This window comes from Mytilus galloprovincialis, chromosome 3, assembly GCF_965363235.1.
Source record: "Mytilus galloprovincialis chromosome 3, xbMytGall1.hap1.1, whole genome shotgun sequence".
Classification (NCBI taxonomy): Eukaryota; Metazoa; Mollusca; class Bivalvia; order Mytilida; family Mytilidae; genus Mytilus; species Mytilus galloprovincialis.
In genome coordinates, this window is record NC_134840.1 from 61773536 (window position 1) to 61781356 (window position 7821).

Below are 7821 nucleotides of genomic sequence, written 5' to 3' on the forward strand. Positions count from 1 at the left end.
GACTAGCTGTCGAATCTTCGATCCAGCGTAGTGCATTTGAACCAAATTGACAATTATGTCATCGATTCATTCGCGACTGTTAATAAAACACAACAGAACAAATTGAAAAATAATGCATGCAAACGTTATTGTTTTATCATAAAAATCCACACCTTTGTGTCGCTTAGTAGGGAAAAAATCTGTGATGGAACGTTTCATCGTCAACAGTTCAACAACAAATGAAAGTTTTTAACGACCTTGACATTGCATTGCATGACTTGCATATATACTCGATATCTCTCGGGATTTTTCTAATAAGTCTCTTTCGATGGATAACGGCCATGTGTCCGATAGAAATACAAACCGGAACTCTCAAACGTAAATAAAACCTCTAGATAATAATAAAGTTACGACGTATAGAATAGTCGTATAAGTAAAATCTGCACCTATTTTTTTTTGACTGATGACGATTGAACCGGCCAAATAACTGTTTGAAACGGTCAATTTGGCCGGCGGCCGGTTCTTATGGAAAACACTGCTCTAGATATACAACTTATCGCTATTTGGAAATCAGTCCAAGTTGACCCGAGAACATGCCCAGCTTGATCTATTGATGTCATACAACAATCACTTTTCCATTGTGGCGTCAGATATTTTGTATTATGATGTCAAAATTTAACAGGAACCTTTGTTTTGCCAGTAATGGCTGGCACAGGCACTTGTCTCAGATTTTTTTTTCTATATACCTTAATATAACACAGGGTACTTAACCTGCATTTTAAAAAAATGTCAGCCGGTGGCGAAATTCCATTATATGCCAATTTCTCGGTTGTCAACCCCAGTAAAACTTGTTAATTTGAAAATTTAAATTGATTTATCTTCACAATGGTGTATAACACGCCTACTTTTTTTGCATGGGACTGGGAGGGAGTTCACCAATGGCCTATGCTCCCCGGAGGAGCCAAGGGCCTAAGTTAAGTAAGTAAGTACTTTTGTTGTAGGAATCATCCGTAGCAATCCTAACCAAGTATGTCAATTGTTATTATTTCTTCTACCCACGATGGATTGGAAATAAAGGTCTCGCAGTAAAAGGTATCATGCCACTCTTTTTTATATATCTCGGTTTCCAATAGGTCAATTTTATGGGAAAGTCTAAAAGAGGGACGAAAGATACCAAAGGGACAGTCAAACTCATAAATCTAAAACAAACTGACAAATGATTCTTGGAGTTATCTGATCTTATTTCATTTCATATAAAAATACAAATATACAAATATTTTATTGGCACAAACACAATTACAATAATTGGCAATGGCCCATACAACTGGTATACAAATAGTAATAATGCATAGAATATCAATAGGCATATTTAGAACAATATCATCGAACGATATCAATATCATCAACAGTAAATGCGTAGAGTCAAAAGAGAGTCTGAATGACATTGACGAAATGGGAAAATGTGTCTTAAGTAAACTAGAGGCTCTGAAGAGCCTGTATCGCTCACCTGACTCTACTTGGGTTTTTAAAATCATATAAAACTAGAGGCTCTAAAGAGCCTGTGTCGCTCACCTTGGTCTATGTGAATATTAAACAAAAGAAGCAGATGGATTCATGACAAAATTGTGTTTTGGTGATGGTGATATGTTTGTACGTCTTACTTTACTGAACATTCTTGCTGCTTACAGTTATCTCTATCTATAATGAACTTGGCCCAGTAGTTTCACATGTTTCAGTGGAAAATGTTAGTGAAAATTTACAAATTTTATAAAAATTGTTAAAAATTGACTATAAAGGACAATAACTCCTTAGGGGGTCAATTGACCATTTCAGTCATGTTGACTTATTTGTAAATCTTACTTTGCTGTACATTATTGCTGTTTAAAGTTTATCTCTATCTATAATAATATTCAAGATAATAACCAAAAACAGTAAAATTTCCTTAAAATTACCAATTTAGGGGCAGCAACCCAACAACAGGTTGTCCAATTCATCTGAAAATTTCAGGGCAGATAGATTTTGACCTTATAAACAGTTTTACCATGTGTCAGATTTGCTCTAAATGCTTTGGTTTTTGAGTTATAAGCCAAAAACTGCATTTTACCCCTATGTTCTATTTTTAGCCATGGCGGCCATCTTGGTTGGATGGCTGGGTCACCGGACACATTTTTTAAACTAGATACCCCAATGATGATTGTGGCCAAGTTTGGTTTAATTTGGCCCAGTAGTTTTAGAGGAGAAGATTTTTCTAAAAGATTACTAAGATTTACGAAAAATGGTTAAAAATTGACTATAAAGGGCAATAACTCCTAAAGTGGTCAACTGACCATTTTGGTCATGTTGACTTATTTCTAGATCTTACTTTGCTGAACATTATTTCTGTATACAGTTTATCTCTATCTATAATAATATTCAAGATAATAACCAACCAGATGCTCCGCAGGGCGCAGCTTTATACGACCGCAGAGGTTGAACCCTGAACGGTTGGGGCAAGTATGGACACAACATTCAAGCTGGATTCAGCTCTAAATTTGGATTGTGATTAAATAGTTGACACAGCATAGGTTTCTGACACAGAATGAATGTGGTCTAATGAACTTAAAAAAAAAAGTTTGCCTTTGAGCAATTCACTATGCTGTTGAATATTAATCCTCTCAAAAAAATGTTTGAAGAAATTTTCTTTTTATTTATGAAATCTGAAATGAAAAAAATTGACCCTCCAACTTTTTTTTCACATCCCCCTTTCCCTTATTTCAAAACTGATCTCAATTCAAATTTCTAATGAAGTTTGCAACAATAACTACTCATTTAAATACATCATAAAATATTAAAATGTAAAAAAAAGTGCTTGTTATCACTGAATGGTAAAGATTGTTTTAATCTATCAGTTGGTAGTAAAAGTGAATATACATTGTATATTGTATAAAACAATGATTTAAGTTGATTCAACTACTATTCTGGACAAAGAAAGATAACTCCAATTGAAATCCAATTGGAATTTCTTGCTATTGCACAATATTGTGCAATTAGATATTTCTTGCTATTGTGCAATACTGTGCAATTGAAAATATTTGCTATTGCACAATACTGTGCAATTGAAGATTTCTTGCTATTGCACAATACTGTGCAATTGAAGATTTCTTGCTATTGCTGAATACTGTGCAATTGAAAATTTCTTGCTATTGCACAATACTTAATATAATAATTTTGGATCCCGATTTGGACCAACTTGAAAACTGGGCCCATAATCAAAAATCTAAGTACATGTTTAGATTCAGCATATCAAAGAGGCCCAAGAATTCAATTTTTGTTAAAATCAAACTTAGTTTAATTTTGGACCCTTTGGACGTTAATGTAAACCAATTTTAAAACGGGACCAAAAATTAAGAATCTACATACACAGTTAGATTTGGCATATCAAAGAACCCCAATTATTCAATTTTTGATGAAATCAAACAAAGTTTAATTTTGGACCCCGATTTGGACCAACTTGAAAACTGGGCCAATAATAAAAAATCTAAGTACATTTTTAGATTCAGCATATCAAAGAACCCCAAGGATTCAATTTTTGTTAAAATCAAACTAAGTTTAATTTTGGACCCTTTGGACCTTAATGTAGACCAATTTGAAAACGGGACCAAAAATTAAGGATCTACATACACAGTTAGATTCGGCATATCAAAGAACCCCAATTATTCAATTTTTGATAAAATCAAACAAAGTTTAAATCTGGACCCTTTGGGCCCTTTATTCCTAAACTATTGGGACCAAAACTCCCAAAATCAATACCAACCTTCCTTTTATGGTCATAAACCTTGTGTTTAAATTTCATAGATTTCTATTTACTTATACTAAAGTTATGGTGCGAAAACCAAGAAAAATGCTTATTTGGGTCCCTTTTTGGCCCCTAATTCCTAAACTGTTGGGACCTAAACTCCCAAAATCAATACCAACCTTCCTTTTGTGGTCATAAACATTGTGTTTAAATTTCATTGATTTCTATTTACTTAAACTAAAGTTATTGTGCGAAAACCAAGAATAATGCTTATTTGGGCCCTTTTTTGGCCCCTAATTCCTATACTGTTGGAACCAAAACTCCCAAAATCAATCCCAACCTTTCTTTTGTGGTCATAAACCTTATGTCAAAATTTCATAGATTTCTATTTACTTAAACTAAAGTTATAGTGCGAAAACCAAGAAAATGCTTATTTGGGCCCTTTTTGGCCCCTAATTCCTAAAATGTTGGGACTAAAACTCCCAAAATCAATCCCAACCTTCCTTTTGTGGTCATAAACCTTGTGTTAAAATTTCATAGATTTCTATTCACTTTTACTAAAGTTAGAGTGCGAAAACTAAAAGTATTCGGACGACGACGACGACGACGACGCCGACGCCGACGACGCAGATGACGACGCCAACGTGATAGCAATATACGACGAAAATTTTTCAAATTTTGCGGTCGTATAAAAACAGCAAAATTTCCTTAAAATTACCATTTCAGGGGCAGCAACCCAACAACGAAATGTGCGATTCATCTGAAAATTTCAGGGCAGATAGATCTTGACCTGATGAACAATATTATCCCATGTCAGATTTGCTCTAAATGCTTTCATTTTTGAGTTATAAGCCAAAAACTGCATTTTACCCCTATGTTCTATTTTTAGCCATGGCCGGGTCACCGGACACATTTTTTAAACTAGATACCCCAATGATGATTGTGGCCAAGTTTGGTTTAATTTGGCCCAGTAGTTTTAGAGGAGAAGATTTTTCTAAAAGATTACTAAGATTTACGAAAAATGGTTAAAAATTGACTATAAAGGGCAATAACTCCTAAAAGTGGTCAACTGACCATTTTGGTCATGTTGACTTATTTCTAGATCTTACTTTGCTGAACATTATTTCTGTTTACAGTTTATCTCTATCTATAATAATATTCAAGATAATAACCAAAAACAGCAAAATTTCCTTAAAATTACCATTTCAGGGGCAGCAACCCAACAACGAAATGTGCGATTCATCTGAAAATTTCAGGGCAGATAGATCTTGACCTGATGAACAATATTACCACTGTCAGATTTGCTCTAAATGCTTTCATTTTTGAGTTATAAGCCAAAAACTGCATTTTACCCCTATGTTCTATTTTTAGCCATGGCCGGGTCACCGGACACATTTTTTAAACTAGATACCCCAATGATGATTGTGGCCAAGTTTGGTTTAATTTGGCCCAGTAGTTTTAGAGGAGAAGATTTTTCTAAATGATTACTAAGATTTACGAAAAATGGTTAAAAATTGACTATAAAGGGCAATAACTCCTAAAAGTGGTCAACTGACCATTTTGGTCATGTTGACTTATTTCTAGATCTTACTTTGCTGAACATTATTTCTGTTTACAGTTTATCTCTATCTATAATAATATTCAAGATAATAACCAAAAACAGCAAAATTTCCTTAAAATTACCATTTCAGGGGCAGCAACCCAACAACGAAATGTGCGATTCATCTGAAAATTTCAGGGCAGATAGATCTTGACCTGATGAACAATATTACCCCTGTCAGATTTGCTCTATTTTTAGCCATGGCGGCCATCTTGGTTGGTTGGCCGGGTAACCGAACACATTTTTTTAAACTAGATACCCCAATGATGATTGTGACCAAGTTTGGTTAAATTTGGCCCAGTAGTTTCAGAGGAGAAGATTTTTGTAAAAGTTAACGACGCCGGACGACGCCGGACGACGCCGGACGCCAAGTGATGAGAAAAGCTCACTTGGCCCTTCGGGCCAGGTGAGCTAAAAAGATAAAATTTGGCTACAAAGTAACAACACTTGGCCACCACCTCATAATAGGAAAGGAACAAATGCAATTCAGTGGTTCTCTAGAAGAAGACTTTTGTATGCATTTCCCATAGGGTCCTATGTTAAACTATGTCCCCCGCTGGCAGCCATATTATTGGATGATGGATCGGCTACAAAGTAACAACACTTGGTCAACACCTCATATGAAACATTCATACTATGTTTGGTTTCATTCCATTTAGTGGTTCTCTAAAAGAAGTCATTTGTATGCATTTCCAATAGGGTCCTATGTTAAACTAAGTCCCCCGCTGGCAGCCATCTTGGATGATGGATCGGCTACAAAGTAACAACTCTTGGTCAGCACCTCATAAGGAACATTCATGCCATGTTTGGTTTCATTCCATTTAATGGTTATCTAGAAGAAGTTCAAAATTAAAAAGTTAACAACAACGACAATGGACAACGACGACGAACGCCAAGTGATATCAGAGAAAAGCTCACTTGGCCCTTTGTGCCAGGTTAGCTAAAAAGGAAACTTGTAACTTATTAGACATTCCATTAATAAAACTTGCTGGATTTTTTTTCACAGTATCTTATACAATTTTACTAACTGGGTGATGAGTTCTATTCAGACAAAAACAATTTTTATAATTAATTATTTCCTGCGACTTTTGTGTTTCCAATCCATCCTTGGTAGACAAAATAATTACGATTAAAATTCTTGGTTAGGGTTGCTAGGGAAGATTCCGACAATAAAGGTAGGCCTGTTATACACCATTGTGAAGATAAATCAATTTAGATTTAACATTTGTTTAAGTTTTAGTGGCTGTGGTGGCTGGTCATAAAAAGGTCTAATAGCTATAAGGTGTATATATAACCATAGTCCAAGATTACTCTGGCATCATCATGTACCAGCATTAATAGGAATCAATATTTTAGATCAGCTTATATTGGAACTTCAAGAACAACATGGGGCCAGATATTTACAGAACACAGCATTGACAACGCCATGGAACATGATATTTTGTTGCATATCAAAAAATTCAATGAGAAGAATTGTCCAAGAATTACAACCAAGTAATTAGTTTATGATGATGCCCTTTTTCATCCGGTTTCATATAATTTTTTAGAATAGGCCAGTTCCGGGGTACGGTTTTCAGATGAATCTGTCATGCGACTTTCATCACCACATGACAAAAATTTATTAATAGAAATTTCAAATACATGTTGAGCAAGTGAGTGAAAAAGTTTTATTACATACTGCACAAAATATTTGGGAAATTAAAATCTAAGAGGATGGTCACCTTCCCTCAGTCATATGGCCATCACGGTTATGTACTAACAGAACATTAATTATTTCTATACTACCCTAAAGAATGAAGATTAAATGAAAGTCCTGGAATCTCTTTCCTGGAAAGAGCAGGGATACAGGCGCGCCTTTTATCTGGTACATGACGTCATAAAGGTGTGTGAAATCGATCTTTTCCGGTGAAAGACATGATTCCAGAAATGACCTATTGTTAATATGTTTTTAATGAATAAAAATCAAATCTCAGATTATTAACTGTGCTTTGTATTTTTTCACATGTAATATCTTTTTCGCATTATCAATGTTTATGTAATTAGGTATTTCACTCGTTTTTAATAAGATTATTCTGTATTCTATTTCTGTAGTGGACTTAAATTCGTGTTTGCAACTGTGAACTAGGCCCTATTTCTTTTTTTTTTATATAAATAATTTCATTGTAAATGTAATATTAGTTGTTGACATGCCATTAAATGACCAGTGAATTGATTTTCATAAACGTGTTTAAATATAACTTTAGAGAAAGGAGACAGTTAGAAATTATTTACACACATTCAATAAATAGCATTAGGCAGCATATTTGAGTTCATTTATGCTGATTCAAATGTTTTGCTGTCTGCTAGAAAAACCGGAAGTAGTGCGTCTCTCGCTAACGAGATTATACTTTTATCAATAATTTCCATATATCTATATATGTTATCTTGGTCTTCTTTTATTTACAAAAAGGTATTTTTTAACATGTCA

General features: G+C 34.4%; 1 protein-coding gene across 1 annotated transcript in view; it reads right to left on the reverse strand.

Annotated features, from left to right (window-relative positions):
* LOC143068560 (DNA mismatch repair protein Mlh3-like) overlaps positions 1–7718 on the reverse strand; it is a 30110-nt gene extending 22392 nt beyond the window's left edge. Inside the window, exon 1 of the mRNA XM_076242717.1 lies at positions 7630–7718. The gene's annotated coding sequence lies outside the window, so the exon portion shown is untranslated. The remainder of the gene's footprint in view (positions 1–7629) is intronic.
* Between the last annotated feature and the right edge of the window lie 103 nt (positions 7719–7821).